At 47.8% G+C, this 17,307-nt stretch overlaps 1 protein-coding gene and 1 long non-coding RNA gene across 3 annotated transcripts in view; one reads left to right on the top strand and one right to left on the bottom strand.

Annotated features, from left to right (window-relative positions):
• C16h10orf71 (similar to human chromosome 10 open reading frame 71) overlaps positions 1 to 17,307 on the top strand; it is a 51,380-nt gene that overhangs the window by 6,171 nt on the left and 27,902 nt on the right. The window lies entirely within an intron of this gene.
• Positions 1,895 to 17,236, bottom strand: LOC102547142 (uncharacterized). The gene is made up of 4 exons (XR_005494704.2): positions 17,041 to 17,236; positions 13,566 to 13,728; positions 12,349 to 12,472; positions 1,895 to 2,060 (listed from the first exon to the last, which is right to left on the bottom strand). It is a non-coding gene; the product is annotated as an uncharacterized LOC102547142 (long non-coding RNA).

Raw genomic sequence — 17,307 nt, 5'->3', positions numbered from 1 at the left:
CCCAAGGGGTCAGTGGATTCCCATAGTCCTTTGCTGGTGTGTGGGAGTAAAGAGGTGAATAGACAACAACCTCGGCCCTCCTGGCAAGTCTTGCGGCTCTCACTCAGCCAGGCTGATGCCTGAGACGAGTTGAGGCACAAAAGCCAATTGCTCGGTTCTTCAAGGCAGCCACAACACTGTAGCTCCAAGCCAGTGTTCCAGTCCCTCATCCCGATGTTCCTCTCTCCCTAGTCTCACCTGCCTTTGTGGGGTCTGAAGAGAGATGACTCTTAAACACAAATCCTCACCTCGTGGCTGGACTTGGCTGTTAAGCCAAAGGCTGCCGTAACACTGAGACCAAAACCTGGGGACAGTGCTGCTGACAGCCCCGATGACAGCCCAGCTGGGAGGACAGCTATATTTAGCACATGCTTGACCTAAGATGCTATCTACCAGGAGCAGAAGCACAACGAAGGGGCAGAGGGGAGTAGGGGAGAGGCCCTCCTACACTCACAGGGCCCCAGCCATGGAACCTCAATTAGCTACTCCGGCAAGTGTCAGCTTTCCAAACACAATTTTGTTTGCAACATTAGAGAGGCCTTATGACTCACCAGGAGGCCTGATTGAAGAGTATAGTGACCTTGTTAGGAGTGGAAGCTAAAAGCAGCTGGCTCTGTTTGCAGGATGGGGAAATCTCACAAGAAGGTTGATCAATGGGCTGGCTCTGGTTCAGCAAATCAGTTTCCTCTGGCACCTGGGAGATCGTAGTAGGGGTCCCAGGTGAGCTGGCCTTGACTGTGTTCTTTGGGAGAAAATTAAGATCTGCCAATCCTTTCGGGTGCGTGGTTCTGGATCCATCCCCATCCCACAGACAAAGAGACAGAAGGTATTTTACAGAAATTTCACCAAAGGCCTCAGCAGTACTTGGACTGCAAACATATTAATATCTCCCACCTCTGGGGGTGACCCTGGAAAAGCAGGGTTGAGGTAGGGGCCTTGTTTCCCAGAAGCAATCTTGCCTCTGCCCTTTAAAGTGCCTGAAATTGACCCGAGACTGTCCCTGTCAGCACCCTGCAGAAGGCTGCTGAAAGCTCGGTTGGCGCCTGATTAAACAAGAGGCTTCCAGCCTGCATCTCAGGCGCTCATCCCAAGACAAGGAGTTATGGGTTGCTCACCTTGGACACTCACATGAATGTGGGTACCCTAGACTAGGCCATCAAAGGACACTTAGAGCTGCCCTGAGACAAACAGTGTTGCCACTGGGGCTCTGGGCCTTACTGCATTACTTAGCTTTTCTCTGTGACTACATACCCAAGAAAAGCATCTTAAGGGAGGACCTTTTTTCTGGCCAAAAATTTCAGACAATTAAGTTCATGGTCACCTGGACAAGACAGTTGACATTCACGTGGCCCATGGGCCCATGGGTAAAGACTTTATCAGGCTGTGAAGATGGCTTAGTTGATAAAGTGCTTGCTGTCAAGTTTGAGGACCTAAGATCAATTCCCCAGCATGCACATGAGAGCCATATGGAGGTGCATCTGTGTGCCCTGTGCAGGGAGACAGAAACGGATGGATCTCTAGAGCTCACTGGGCAACTAAGCTAGATGGCCGGTGAGCTCCAGGTTCAGTAAAAACAGATATAGAATGACTGAGGAAGATAGGTGCTGACCTCTGGCCCCCACACACACACAAATGCACCCAAGTGAACACACACATACAAATGTGCTCATGTGTACACACACATACATATGCACCCACATGCACACACACATACATATGCACCCATGTGCATGCACACATGCATATTCACCCACGTGCACACACACAAAGGATTTTTATTTATCTTTTTCTAAGGTCATATTTTAGGGTAGTTTTATGCTTGTAGGAAAACTGAGCAGAAGGTTTATACCTACCTTGCATACACCTATCCCACACATGAACTAGTTTTATGCTTGTAGGAAAACTGAGCAGAAGGTTTATACCTACCTTGCATACACCTACCCCACACATGAACTATCTTCCTTCTTCTATGTCCCAGAGTGATAGGTTCCTCACCTTCTTTTGCTTCCCCCTACAACTGTCTATAATGAGAAAAGTACACTTCATCAAAGATGAATGAATAAACAGAAAGAGAGAGAGGGAGAGAGAGAGGGAGAGAGAGAGAGAGAGAGAGAGAGAGAGAGAGAGAGAGAGAGAGAGAGAGAGAGAGAGAGGTGGGAGAAAGGACAGGCAAAAATGGGTCCTTGGCCTGGAGTAAGAAGCCAGGCAGGCTCTTGACCCTTCGGAGGGTGCTTTCCAGTTTCTCCAGCTGTAGTAACATTCACCCATTAAAGTGTTTAAGTTAATTCACCTGTCCATCTACCACCATGGAGAAGAGATCACTTCAAGGCTTTCTCAATTCCAATCCTAGCTCGCCCTGTAGGCGGAATACTTCCTGTCTACCTGCTTTGGTAGCTAAGTCCATACCAAGAAGGGCTGTCCCACCCAGCTTGGCTGTTGGGGAAATGCCAGGATTAGAGCCTCCCTTATGCATGTCAGACAACCTAGGAAGGAGTAGAAATGATGGGGTGTGGTGGTCAGTCTAGAAGTCCAATCTACAGCTCTCCTATGACCTGAATACATAAGACCCCCCACCCCAATGCCAAATGCTTCCAAAACATAAGGCATCTTCAAGCATTCACTTTGTACATCATAAAATCCACACAACTAATTCACAATGAGATTCTTAGTGGACTAGTCGCTCCACAAAACCAAAATTCCTTCCCTTTTTGGTGTGATAATACAATGTCTATATCACACAAGCCTGTTATATCTCTCTCTCTCTCTCTCTCTCTCTCTCTCTCTCTCTCTCTCTCTCTCTCACACACACACACACACACACACACACACTCACACATACTCACACACACACACTCACACACACAATCATACACTTTCATCCCTCATGTATTCAAATGCATACATGCACATTCTCTCTCTCTCTCACACACACACACACAAACACACACACACACACACACTCACACATACTCACACACACAATCATACACTTTCATCTCTCATGTATTCAAATGCATACATGCACATTCTCTCTCTCTCTCTCTCTCTCTCACACACACACACACACACACACACACACACAGTACACATCCCCCCACCCCCACCCCAGCACTATAGATGCACATGGGCAGTATTCAGGAATGAGATCACTCTTCAGAGCTTAAAAAGGGAGCCCTAAAGCCTGGGTCTGAACTGATAGGAGACAGCATTAGGGAAAAGGGCGACCAGCTCTGAGATGGGGTTTAAAATAGATCATAGAGGTTCAGGTATGGTGGCACATGCAATCACAACACTTGGTCTGTGGGGCAGGAGGATCAAGAGCTCAACATCATTTTTGCAATGTAGGAAGCTTAAGACGAGCCACTCTCTTCTTCAAAACAAAACAAAAACAAACCACACACTGTTGTTTTAGGCAGCTTGAATGATGGTGGTATATTCACTTGAGGCAAAAAGACTCCATTTCCTGTTGCCAAAACCACCTGCCTACATTCAAAGGCAATATCCGACAAACAAACAAACAATCGAAACACCGTGTTTCAGGTAGTACACCACTCTCTAAGGCAGGCTGCTTCCTCCTGAACCACGGCATACTGGTAGAGAAAATAAGCACTTCCCACGGACTAAGTCTGTTGACATCATGATACCGACTGTACACATAAGCCAAGACCAAGGGTGGAAAAAGGGCTTCACCATACCCACAGGAAGAGTCTAAGCTAGAAGCTAGACACAGGCTTTGCTCTTCTCTGCCTGCCTCCCGGTGGGTGCTGGTCAGTGTCACCGTCATAGTGGTTAGAATGGGTATGGAAGAGGTACCTAACAGTTCCCAAAGTCACCCCTGTGTCTCTCGGAGGCCAGTCTCTTGCTGTATTCAAAAGGTCTCCTCCCTACTCTGGACTGACCCAGCATTTCCGCAGCAATAGCCATTAAAATTGTTCCCTGGGGTGTGCCCTGGCCTCGGTGGCTTTATTTTGCTCCAAATAAAACTATGGTCACTGGCAGTCCATTTCCCAGTGGACATCGCTCTCACTGCTGCCCTTGGTGCTGGTGACATCAGATCTATATCTGACCTGTTTCCTTATGCAACCCTTCTTCCTCTGTACTGTCTTTGCAAACTCGGAACCCCGGCGTGTGGAGGGGGTGTCGTTAGGTGGAGGTCGTCCTGTGTTGTGCGTGGTTATTCCACTGCTCTCCTTCCCAGTTCTTGCAGCCAAGTCAGAACCAGGGTCAAGACTCTGAGGAACATCCTCACCCAAAGCCTTTGTCTGCAGTGTTGTATTCAGTGGAAAGGAGGTCCTGGGAGGAGTCTTTCTGGACTTCCAGTCCTGTCTCCACTTTCTCCCTAGCTTTGACATGTCACAGAGGGAAGGACCTCAGTTTCCCCTTCTATGTTTCATGAGCATGGATGAGGTATGAAAATGTTATGTTCAGCCCAGCAGTTACAAGACAAGCAGTTCCCTGCGGGGCTAATTGACACAGGGGCTCTCCGACACACTGAGTCCAAGAACTCACATTTCCAGCCATCTCCAAGCTTCTACAGAGTGATGCCTGAGTGTACTCGGTGTGCCCTGGGATGAGCGGCATCATTCTATGATACAGGAAAGTGGGCAGACAGCCACACAAACATGCCCACTTCACCCAGGTAGTGTTTCCTGACCCGACATGAGCGCCACATCCCGGGCTTAAAAACAAACTGGAGCAGATGATTAGGCCTCCATCCAGGCTCAGGCAACTGGACATCCCGAGGGAGATAACTGGTAATCCTCTTGGTGATGGCCTCCGGGAGAGAGTGCTCACCAGCCACGCAGGGGCAGACTGCAGGCACACAACATATTCTGTTGGCAACAACCGCATGTGGAAGGAAGTGGCCCGCGTCCTTTTCACATAGGAGTGTGACCAAGGAGCCACGGCATGGTCTACCTGATGTGAAGGACCCCTGCAACCTTTTTAATGCAGACCTCCTGAAGCTGGGAGCAAGGCTTCTCTGGAATGTTTATGGTGACATCCAGGAAACTATTTAAGAAACAGGCAGGCTTAGGCGGGCTTCCTGGTGGAACCTACTGTCAGCACAGGATAATCTGCCCAAAGCAAGGTTTATCCACACTAATCCCACACTACAGAAACCGGAGCCATACATTAAACTCACCTGGGAGGCTTCATGCTTCCTCTACCTAAGGCTGAGCATCAAGCCATACCCATTACCCAGAAACACAAGGGGTGGGTGCCACATCTGGGCTGAAATGCTTCACATACCACAATATGCACAGCGCTAGCTAAGAAGCCGGGCCTCACACCCAGGTCCCTAAGCCCACCCTGGCTCACCTGATGCCTCCCAACAGCGCAGAGAAAGACAAGCCCCATTTCCATAAGAAATCCCTATTGATTTCATGACTAAGTCGTGTTTACCTGCTTCTTTTTTTTATTTTCTTAATTTTTATTGGATTTTTTTCAATTTAAATTTCAAATGTTATTCCCTTTCCCAGTTTCCTAGACATAAGCCCCCTATCCCATCCCCCTCTCCTTCTTCTATAAGGGAGCTCCCCTCCCCATCCACCCCTCTTCTCACCCCCCTGACATTCCCCTACACTGGGGGTCCAACCTTGGCAGGACCAAGGGCTTCTCCTTCCACCGGTGCCCAACAAGGCCATCCTCTGCTACAGATGCAGCTGGAGCCATGGGTCAGTCCATGTATAGTCTTTGGATGGTGGTTTAGTCCCTGGGAGCTCTGGTTGGTTGGCATTGTTGTTCATATGGGGTCTCGAGCCCCTTCAGCTCTTTCAATCCTTTCTCTAATTCCTCCAACTGGGGTCCTGTTCTCAGTTCAGTGGTTTGCTGCTAGCATTCGCCCCTGTATTTGACATGCTCTGGCTGTGTCTCTCAGGAGACATCTATATCCCATCCATATCCGGTTCCTGTCAGCCTGCCCTTCTTAGCTTCATCAATCTTATCTTACAGTCTTGGTGGCTGTATATGGGGCACATGTGGGACAGACTCTGAATGGCTGTTCCTCAGGCTTTGTTCCAAACTCTGCCTTCGTATCCCCTCCTATGAATATTTTTGTTCCCCCTTTTAAGAAGGAATGAAACATCCACACTTTGGTCGTCCTTCTTCTTGAGCTTCATGTAGTCTGTAGATTGTATCTTGGGTAATTCGAGCTTTTGGGCTAATATCCACTTATCAGTGAGTGCATACCATGTGTGTCTTTCTGTGATTGGGTTACCTCACTCAGGATGATATTTTCCAGTCCCAACCATTTGCCTACGAATTTCATAAAGTCGTTGTTTTTGATAGCTGAGTAGTACTCCATTGTGTAGATGTATCATATTTTCTGTATCCATTCCTCTGTTGAAGGGCATCTGGGTTCTTTCCAGCTTCTGGCTATTATAAATAAGGCTGCTATGGCATAGTGGAGCATGTGTCCTTGTTATATGCTGGAGCATCTTTTGGGTGTATGCCCAGGAGAGGTATAGCCTGTTTTCGAAAAGATGCTCAACACCACTAATGACTGGGAAGATGCAAATCAAAACCACAGTGAGAGTTCACCTCCCACCAGGATGACTGCAATCAAATGAATAAAAAAGAAAGTGAGAAATATCAGGTAGAAGAACAGAAGCCTGTGCAGTGTTAGAGGGAGGGACTGTGAGGCCGTGTGTGTGGGAAACAGTGACAGTACCTGGGAAAGTTCAACAGAATTGTCACATGGTCTAGCAGCTTCAGCATAATCTCTCTGTCTCTCGGTCTCTCTCTGTCTCTCTCTGTCTCTCTGTCTCTCTCTGTCTCTCTCCCTCCCTTTCTCCCTCTCCCTCTCCCTCCCCCTCTCCCTCTCCCTCCCCCCCTCTCTCTCTGTGTTATGAAATCAGGCATTCAGATATTCCCAGCAGCCTAAGGGTAGCCTTAAGTGCAGAGACGAAGTGTGTGGTAGGGACAGGCAATGAAGCACTCTTCTGCTTGTAGGCGGAAGAAAATCCTGACACATGCTACGAAGAGAACAAACCCCAAGGACATGTAAGAGAGCTACACTAACCACGGAAAGACACTGTGTTACAACACACATACGAGAAAAATGTGGGAGTCAAATCCATACAGGTGGGAAGAAGGATGGAAATTTCCCAAGTGTTGAGGCAGGAAGTGAAGGTATGAGTGGATACAAAGTACAGTTTCACAAAATGAGAAAACTCTAGAAACTGGCTTCACAGCCTTGTGTGTGACACCGTCCCGCGAGTGGAGTGTGCCTGCCGTGGTAACATTTTATGTTGTGTGTACTTTGTCAGGATTCATGAAGAATGCAGTGGCTTTTCTGTTGTTCTCTTTTGTTTTTATGAACCAAACGTTGATAAGCCAGGATCAGTAATGAGAGGGATGGGGAGCCTTTGTGTATCAGTTTTCAAAGCATCTACGGAAGGTGCAGAGCACCCAGGGGGCATCTCACCATCTTCCCAAACATAGACATTACCCACCGGGAGAGCATTGTAACTGAAGAAAATGAGTCACGGAACTTCCTGCTGACCACCAGACATGGCCTGCATGGTGCTTCCTTCATTGACTCCTATGCCTATCATTTGTTTTCTCCTTATAAGGGCCAGGCTCTCAGGTATGCAGGGGCAGAGCAGGCAAGGGCCCAGGAGACAGAAGAAGCAAGACCAGCAAGAGAAAACTAGGAACAGGGATGGCCGCACATCCCCACTGCCGATGAAGGAGAAGCCAGGAGGACCAGGCTCTCTTTGGTCCTGGCACTGGGCACTGCTTTCAGGGGATCCTGGCTGCAACGGCTTCTCTTCTATGGCCCTCATCCTGAGACACAGTAGGGTTCCAGCAAAAGTTGGTTTGCAGCAGCCCACAGTGGGGCTATGCAGATGTTTGCCCAGATGGCCTCCAGAGAAGTCTAGCTCCCCCTCTAAGACCACTTTGGAAGACGGGATCTTCCCGTTCTTACAGCTCCTCTAAGCCCACTGTGAACCCTTTTCATTCTGCAAAACCCAAACCAGGCCCAATTTCTGATCGGCTTCGTTTTTCAGGCTCATTCAGGAAAAACAAAATCCATTAAAGTCTCCTGCTCCCCTGTGAGAGGCACGGAACCCCCATGCTAGTGAAGTGGGCTCTCTTGAGGGGATAGACTCATTTGATGGAGATCAGTGTCTGGCTTATTGAAGGTGCTTAATAAATATTCGATCATAACAATCTTAATTACTGGATTACATCATGTCTGTCCTAGGGTGGGATATAAATAAATAATACCACCGTATTAATGAGCCTTTCGGGGAGTACTGCTCATTCTGAGCTCCCGCCACTACACAGGAGGTTTTAATAACTTCGGGCAGCTTTCATATTTCACGGGAAGATATCTCTGCTCACCACAGGTGAACACTTAGTTAGCAGCAACATGTGCAGAATGCTTCCTGGTCGCCGGCTTGCCACACTCACGTTCAACTTAACATAGGTCGGAGGCGCTTAGGGCCAGTATCAAGGATGGTGACCAGAGCGGTGCTACAGCACCTGCAGGGGGCGAAGGTGAGCTAGTGACATTGCAGCCTAAGCCAGGACCTCGTCAGGCAGATAGCCCCAACCCAGCGGTCCTCCAGAAGGTTCTATGGCCCCATAAAGCACCAGCCACTGCCCTAGGAGGGAATAAAACCTAGAGGTTTTTCCATTTCCCATTTAAAAGCTGAGTAACATACAGCTATCGAAGCACAAATCTCACTTGTAAATGCTAATCACCAAACCGTACTCCTCCATGGAGCACTACCTGGGACGTCATGGGCCTGGTCTGGCCCTGGGCTAGAGGTGACATCAGAGACTAGAGCTGAGAGCCAGTGTTGTTGGACACCAAGAGCAGACAAGAGCAGGAAAGATCTTGGCCTAAGGCTCGCCCATGCCAGGGAAGGGATAGCACCAGCCCTTACCCCATATATGAAGTTACCAGCATGCCTGCCGGCATCAACTACAGGGGAAATCCTCACATTATAGAAGGAACTTATTTCAAAGTTATATAGAAGTATCTGGAAGCTTCCAGAAGCAATGCTAGTTTTCAGGAGATTGGACCTGAATGCCTGATGTTGACTCTGGGGGGTGAGTGGGTGACCTATAAAGCCATTTCTCCTAAGAACACACATTCTAACTCTACACAGCTTCATATGATGCCTGATCCAGATCTGGTCTCCTGTGCTCTGAAACCGGACAGGAGAATGGGAAGGAAGCTTCTCTAGTGGACTTTAGGGTGGGGAGGGCGGCCTTGGCAACCTCCATGTCCCTAAAGGAAGCCCCACATCTCTGACAGCAAAGTGGTCGCTCTGAGCATCTGTCTGTGGACCTGAGTACCCACTGCCCTCCTGTAGTTCCAGGACCCCTGGTGCAAATGCCAGCCGACAGCGGAAGGACCCTTAACTGGTCCTAGAGAAGAAGTAGAAAGCGCATTGCTCTCTCATGACACCCCATCACACTACACCTCCATTCTGAAAGCCGTCACTCTTCACAGCAAAGTTAGCCACTAGCCAGCCCTGTGTGGTTTCAGCCCAGGGAGCCACATGGGGTAAAGACTGTAAAGAACCTCTTGTCAGTAGCAGGACCTGTCTTAATTACCCTGCTTCACATCGCCCGCGTGACACACACAGCATTAATAAACACACACGTGTATGCACACACACACATACATACATGCACACATACACACACACACATGCCCAGCTTACAGAACGATATCCACTGCTTCTGGTTGCCAGTTACCTCTTTATTTAAAACAAGACCACAGAGTACTTGAGGCAGACTTGGAGGCGGTGGTGGTTGTTGTGTGTGTGTGTGTGTGTAACACACACATATTTTTCGCTTCCTTTCTTTCTTTCTTTACATGCGTATGTAGAGTTTTGTATTAGAATATGTAGTCCATTTTTGCCTGGTTATGTAACAATGCACACTAACGATTTTCTCCCATTTCAGTTTCCAAATTTGGAAGGACGGCCTCAGACAGTTACACTCTCCACTTGGACATTTAACTGTTTCTGATGTTTTGTGAGCTTGCCAATATTTGTAGAGATGTTGGCCTCCCTGAAGCCACTTAGTGTCAGATAACCCCAAGTGAGGTTACCAGACAGCCTGGAGTCTGCAGGACGGGCCAGGCTGGCCCAGGTGCCACCGTCTCTGCCACATGGCAAGAGGAACAGACTCAGCTCTGCCCCATCGTGGTCTGCCTGTGTTTCTGGATGCCTGATTGTCTCTCCTTCCCTGAACCCTCAGCCTCCACCTATTCTGTGTCCTCCCCACCTTGGCTTTCATTTTCTTCCTAATGCAGGGCATTTCAAACAACTGTATACATATCTTAAAATGGGCAAACAAATGACCAAATTCAGACCTTTTCCTGGACCCCAGACCCTGTGTAACTTTGAAGTCCCAGATACCACACACAGTTCCACACACAGGGGTTTCTGCAGTTCCCCCTGCGTGCTTCCTGCAAGTTTATGCAATTATCATGCCTAAAAATCTGCAGCCTTTCTTTAACATCAAATCTCCAAATAGAGTCATTAGTCTCCCTACTGTTTTGGAGAGGTTTCTGGGAGTCATAGGTAGAGTGGTCTATTCATGGTGATCGGCGATCTTTTTCTAGCAGCCTTTAATCCATCACACACCCTGTCTGCTTTGCTTTAAAACTTTGCTATACACGTCTGCTCCCTTCTCTTACCCCATCGTTTCTTCTGGGGAGTTGATTATTACTTTTTATCATCGATCCAAGTCATGGGTTCTGTGCTTTCAAACATGTAGGAAATCGGTCTCTTTATCTACAGACCTTCCCACCGGTGCTTTCCTGGGCGCGTCGTGCTGGCCGTGGCCTTTGGCACCACTCAGCTTCAGGAGTTTTCTCTGCCTGTGCCCTTGTTTTATATGGGGGGGGGGGGTGCTAAACTAGCTTTGAGGATCTTTTCTAATGAAAATCAAACACCTCAGTGTGTTTCCACAGGCAGCCTCCCGAGAAGAGTTTTCACCTGTGCTTGACAGTTGACAATACTCTATTTCCTCCCTCCCTTCATTAGGGAAACTTTCCTTCACCCATTCTGTGTTGCCTGGGACCATTGATAACAGTTCATGTGTGCAAATCAGGCTATGTCTGCTGCCCTGTCCCATGTTCCAGAAGGGTAAGCTACTCCCTGTGTTTGCCAAAGAGAACTTGGAGGGCTGTATGCTTAACCCCACACCCCACCCCCACCCCCGTGCCAGAGTCATTATGAACTGATCGCTTTAAACAGGTTTGAATTGCTTCTTATTTGCTGATGGTTTTATTCTTAACCTGCCATCATCTCTTTCCCCAGTGAGAGCCTCTTCCAGCCAGTCCTCAGCATATGATCCCGGAGGGTTTTCATGACCTGCCTGGCTTTCTGATGTGACAATGTGTTCCGGGATCTGCTTACATGTTTTCTGGTTTGTTTGTTAGTTGCTTTTTTTCTTTCTTTCTTTTTAAATAAGAAAGGGTGGTTGAGGCGAAAATCTAAGCATAAATTATGAGCATTGCTATTCTGTCAGCTATACGATGCTTTCCTTTCTTAAAGATGGTCATCAAGAGAAATTGCCAATATTCCAGGGCAAGAAGGCAGGGCTTCGCTCGATGTCATCTCTTATCATGTCCATCTCCTTCCTCAACTGCAAAAGCAAAGCAACCTTGCGTTCTAACGGCATCAGCAGGCCTTCGTGGGCTTTACCTTTATGTACAAGCACATTTCTAAGAACAGCTTGGGATTTTATTTTATATTTGATTTGCTAGATAGAGGCTAGGTCAGATCACTGTATTTTAAAGCCATCCCGTGTATTTTCTCCAATGTATTACCTACACATTGAGTTCATTTATCATGTTTTGGTATGTTTGCTCTTAGGTTGTTGGGATTAGGAACAGAACTCGGGACCTCTTCATGTGAGGGAAACATTCTAGGTCTAAGCCAAATTCTGAGCACTCCCATTGGTTTGCCTTTATTGAAACAAGTCGTTCTTAAGTTTCCAGGATCTGGTGTGTGTGTGTGTGTGTGTGTGTGTGTGTGTGTGTGTGTGTGTGTGTGTGTGTTGGATTAGAATTCCATAAAGTATGTTCATGGCTTCAAGACAAAGGTGCCCAAGAAAGGACAGATTCAGAGCAGTCCAACTTCAATCTTCTCCCTACATCCTGTGCCTTTCCTTCCCCATAGGTAACTCAGTTTCCGGTTCTTGTCTACTTATGACTTCCTTTTAGAACCAAAAAAAAATAAAGTGCCTTCTTTTGCAGCCCCTCGTTGAATAGATAGTAAACACACTGTACCCTCAGGTCTTTACCACAGGGTTTCCAGCTCCAGGGGTCCTTACCTCTTCCCATAGCTGTGTAGTGTTCAGTAGCAAAGAGGCACGCAGCTTCTCACCAATTCCTCGGCACAAAGTCCTAAGGCTGCCAATCACTGCAGATCTCCTGCCACCATAGCCGAAGTAGTCTCTTTATGACAAAATAAAATCATGATCTGACACACCGAGCCACGATTCTATGCCATGTAAGTGCTTGCAAAGCTTGCTCGCAAAGTTCCGCAGGTACCATGTTGAGGAAAATCAGGATATGGGCTTAGGCTTGTCAGCCGTTGGTGGCCTGGGAAGAAATTCCTTAAATCTCTAAGGCCAAACCTGCTGTGCTGGTAGCCTGTGCTCACCTGCGTTTTGCATTCCACCCTCAACTCTTGCAGCCAGGCTTCTCTATTGATTCCTCTCCCCCTACACACACACACACACACACACACACACAGCCTCTGCATTGAAAGAGTGTATATTTTAAGAAGGCCCTGCTTTTTCATGGGTATGAGAAGGATGCACCCCAGGGGAAACAGGGTTCCTGCTTGAAGTCTTGGATTAGAACCACTGCTGACTGGGATACCAAGATATTCACCATATCTTAATGCCACACCCCAGGGTGAATCAGTCTGATGGGGGTAGGTGGAAGTCTGTGACCCAGAAATGAGCCGGTCCAGCACCAGGCAACACAGATAAAGTCAAGACGCATGGGTCAGTTCAAATCTCCTGAGAGCGTGACAAGTGCAAGGAAATGGACACAACTTCTTAATAAGTCATTAAATTTGTGGTTTGACAGTTTTGTACATGTCTACAGCACATTCTGGTTATGGTTACCATGAGCCCTCTCATCGCTCTCCCACCCCCACAACTTACTGTCCACCTCCTCTACCCTGTGGGTCCCTTTCCCTTTATGTCTTTCTGCTTTAAACTCACTTGAGTTCAAGCAGGGCCATCTGCGTGGCCCTGACGTTGAAGCTTCCCACTCGAGCCTGGCTCAGCCGTGGGTATATAGCTGAAGACAAGGCTGCCCATCTGCCAGACTCCATCAGTAACCTGAGTTCAGCAGAGAGGAATAGAGTCCCGTGAACCCGCCCATCCTATTTCCGTGATTGAGTGATTGACAGCTGTCAGGACCAATTTTGTATAGGCCTGCAAGCTCAGGTTTTCAATGGCTACATGGAAACAAAGTCTAATGATGCATTTTATTAAACCCAAAATATCCAACATATCGTGTTACCCCAATTTACCATGAGATTGTGATCCAACAAGCGCGTGCTCAGTTGAAATTCTCAGTTGAAGAACATCAGATGCAAAACAGCCAACCTGGCAGAGCACACGTCAGGTGAGTTGCCCCCTTCGAGGTGGCTGAGCGGTGTAGCTTCTTGTCTCTGCCCACCAGATACTGCCAGCCTGGGAACGATTAGGGTTCATATTGTGAGGCTGACCACCAGACACATGCCACTTTATCAGAGACATAAAGCGGAAAATCTCAAGCAGGACCATTGTAAGTTATTTATACTATCATCCCAACATGTGATCGATACAGGACGTGATTGAAGTGTTTGTGTATCATGGGATTACTAAGCCTCTCTCTCTCTCTCTCTCTCTCTCTCTCTCTCTCTCTCTCTCTCTCTCTCTCTCTCTCACGCACGCACACACACATTTCACATTCTTCCATTGTGATGAAGCCCTTACCAAGGAACCCTGGAGGTTAAGCCTCAGGGGGCTATCTCACCCTTAAGCCAAGATTTCACTCCATCAGCTAGGACATGTCCCGACTGTATCCAGACAGGAAGAGCAGCAGCCTCATGGAAGTGTCCTCAGCCACCTGGGTCTGTGAACTGTATCCAGACTGTAAGCTACTAATAGAACACTCCTTTTAAGTTCAGCCCTTGGTGTCAGACACTGAACCAGCATAAGCAGTCAGCATCCTCTGTGTGCACACAGATCTCATATTCCCAAAAGGGCATTGTGGTTTTGATCTGAGACGTGCCACATAGGCTCATGTTTTGAGCATTCTACCCTAGCTGTTTGGTACGTCTCAATGCTGCCCCTACTCCTGTGCTAAGGATTGAACCTTGAGCCTCGTACATGCTAGGCACGTTCACTAAACTAAATCACCAGCCTTCCTTTAATTTATTCTTTGTCTTAATTTTGAGACAGTATCTCACCAAGTTGCCCAGGCTAGCCTTGAACTCATTCCATCACAGAAGCAGGTCTTAAACTCGTGAACCTATTGCCTAAGCCTTCCAGGCTTACCCCAGCAAGCCCAGCTGTGGAATGACTCTGAAGGCTATGGAGCCTTTAGTGGGTATGGCCCAGCTAGTAGAAATAGTTTACTAGGGGCAGTGGAAGTGTTTTTCTTCCCTCTGACTTCTAAAGCTCTGATGGAGCAAAAGGCTAGAATCAAGGGTGTGTAGTGTGTAGCTCACTACTGTAAGGACATTGACTGGTAGGAGGTACAGTGTAAGAGTTCAGTGTGTACTGGTTAGCTTTTTCATTTTATTATCAAGCCAGGAAGATGCGCCAGGCTCCCAAAGACACTGATAGAAATGATTCCCAAAGAAATCTTGGTGCTGGAAAAAATAATAATAAAACCCATGTCCAGGCCACAAGGGTAGAAGAATCAGGTGCATTACCTCATAATCTTTGCAGGGATGTGAGTTTCAAAGAACCAGAGCCAGAAACCAGCTATAGAAGCCATTGTGCCCTGCCCTTGCTCTCAGCTTTTAAACCATGTCTCCTTAACACAGACGCAGCGCAGACTGAAGTCACTGTAAGAGGAAGCCAGTGATCACGTGCATTGGGGCCACAGTGCGGCCATTTTTTTTTGCTCCCACCATTAAACGGATACTCTGGCCCTGCTGTGAGCTGTCCCTGCAGGAATGGAACATGGTTACACACTGCCTGAGGACAACTTTATTTATGTTCCTGTTGAACCGAGAAGTGAGCCTTGTTTTTCCTGACCATTCAAAGCAGGGTGGCTCACATAGCACCCGTGAGTCTACATTTAGAATGGTGTCTTCATTCACATTCTTTCCACGAAGCTCATGGCTCCTGGGCTGGAAGGCAGTGGTCACTTCTCCTTGGCCAGACCCCAGGAACCATGCCAGCTCTGGGCTATGCAGACCCTGTGTTCTTGGTCCAAAGCCCAACTGTTGTCTTTGCTAAGGATGTTCAGCGTGTGTGTGCCCATGGAAACTAATACGGATGTGGGATCCATGGCTTGTGGAAGCTTTTCCTGGGGCAGGTGGATTCTGGGGTGGTCGCTGTGGTCTGGTTAGCTTGCTCAGAGGTTCTTGCTAGATGGACGCCCCATTTTTCTCTCCCAGCTTTGTTGACAAAGCTGCTCATCGCTCCTGCCCACCCCCCCTGAAGGTTCTCCTGGTCTCTTGTCAGTCAGCCACGTCAAGTAAACAGTATCAGCTCTTGCCTCGGAGCGCAGGTCACTGTTTCTGTGATCCCAGACCAGACATGACGTCATGCTGGCCACCTGTGAGGCATTAAGAGCGACTCTGACAGAGGAGGGCAGGGACGAGAGCTGGGAAGTCAGAGGCTTCGCCGAATGCTCCAGCTCTCGTTGCTCACTCAACCAAGGCAAATTCCACAGATGTGAGGTTTAGCGATTGGTGTCGTCTAATGTTGGGATGGAGTGACGCTGGCCGTGTACAGAAGGCAAGGGACTATGAATTTGCTTGTATGTGTAATGGGGGAAAAGATCACTAAAATATCAAATCTATGGTTGTCTTTGGCATTGCTTAATAGAAAGCTCTATTTTTTTTTAAAAGCAAGTTGGACTAAGTTTTATATAAAGGGAATTAACAAATGTCACAAAAATCGCAAAAAAATAGTAAAAACATTGCTGATACTTGGGGATCTTATCAATATACAATCTTGTATATATCTGAATTCCTTTGACCTTTAACCCCCACAGAGCAACAGGTATTCGTTCCAGTTTATACATAGGTTAAATTGAAGCTTAGCTAGGAAGAGTGTTTGGCTGTCATTAGCTAATGGAATCAAGGTTGCCTGAGCCTCTGTAATGTTCTCATTCCAATTTCAAGTTGGTACCAAGATATCTTGGCTGGGATGGATAATGCTAGAAGATTCATTCTGGGTCTTCTTCAAACCATCTCTGTGTGCAGAGCCAGGAAAGTATAGCTGTGCCCACCTCAAGGTCTGATGTTCACAGACTGAGGTTCAAGGATAGGACAGAGGTGGCTGCCCTTGAGGTGCCCACAAAGTCAGTTCACAAATAGACCCAGAAGTATAGTACTCTGCAGGGCTATCCCTAGGGCGTTGAGGAGCCCTGTATCTGACAGGACTAGGTAACTTTAATCATTCGAGCCACAGACCAAGGGAGCACAAAGGGGGTCTTTAGTCACAAGAGAAGACATTCTTGCATTGAATCTTGACAGTAAGGGAGCTTTCATGGGACCAGCTTGAGGAAGGTGAGGAGAGCAATTGGGAGCTAGCACAGCACAGGCTGAGAAGAAGAAGAAGGTGATTGAGGGCCATATAGAGGTAGGGAAGATGACCCCCAGGCCAACCTAGGAAGCAGCTATAGAGAAGGCAGGTGTGAACTTATCTTGGGACTTTGGGGGAGGAAGCAGAAGTCCTTCCCAGAGAAGGAGAGGGAAGCCCTGGGCTGACAGAAAAGGTTTGTCATTTGGTGCTGAGGTTTTGCAAACAACAGGGCCAAGTTGTCGAGTGGACACTTACCTCGAATCTTCCCTGATTATTTCACATCCTTCTGCACCTCTCTCCTTGAAAAGATCAGCCTTCCCCAGCCTGTGGCTGGCAAATTATCTTGCTCCAAAAGCATGGCACAGTATAGCTCCTTACTCGAGGAATGCAGGCTGTGGTTGTCCAGAGCCGATGATGAAACAGGCTATTTCTGCTCTGGGACATCAGCAGGCCTCCAGCACTGGCTCCAAGGCGTATGCTATCATGTTCCTAGCGTTTCTTAAGACAAATGTTTTCCTTCCC

The sequence above is a fragment of the Rattus norvegicus genome, chromosome 16 (genome assembly GCF_036323735.1).
Source record: "Rattus norvegicus strain BN/NHsdMcwi chromosome 16, GRCr8, whole genome shotgun sequence".
NCBI classification, from domain to species: domain Eukaryota; kingdom Metazoa; phylum Chordata; class Mammalia; order Rodentia; family Muridae; genus Rattus; species Rattus norvegicus.
The sequence above is the reverse complement of the archived record's forward strand: the minus strand, read 5'-3'. Positions and strand labels throughout refer to the sequence as shown.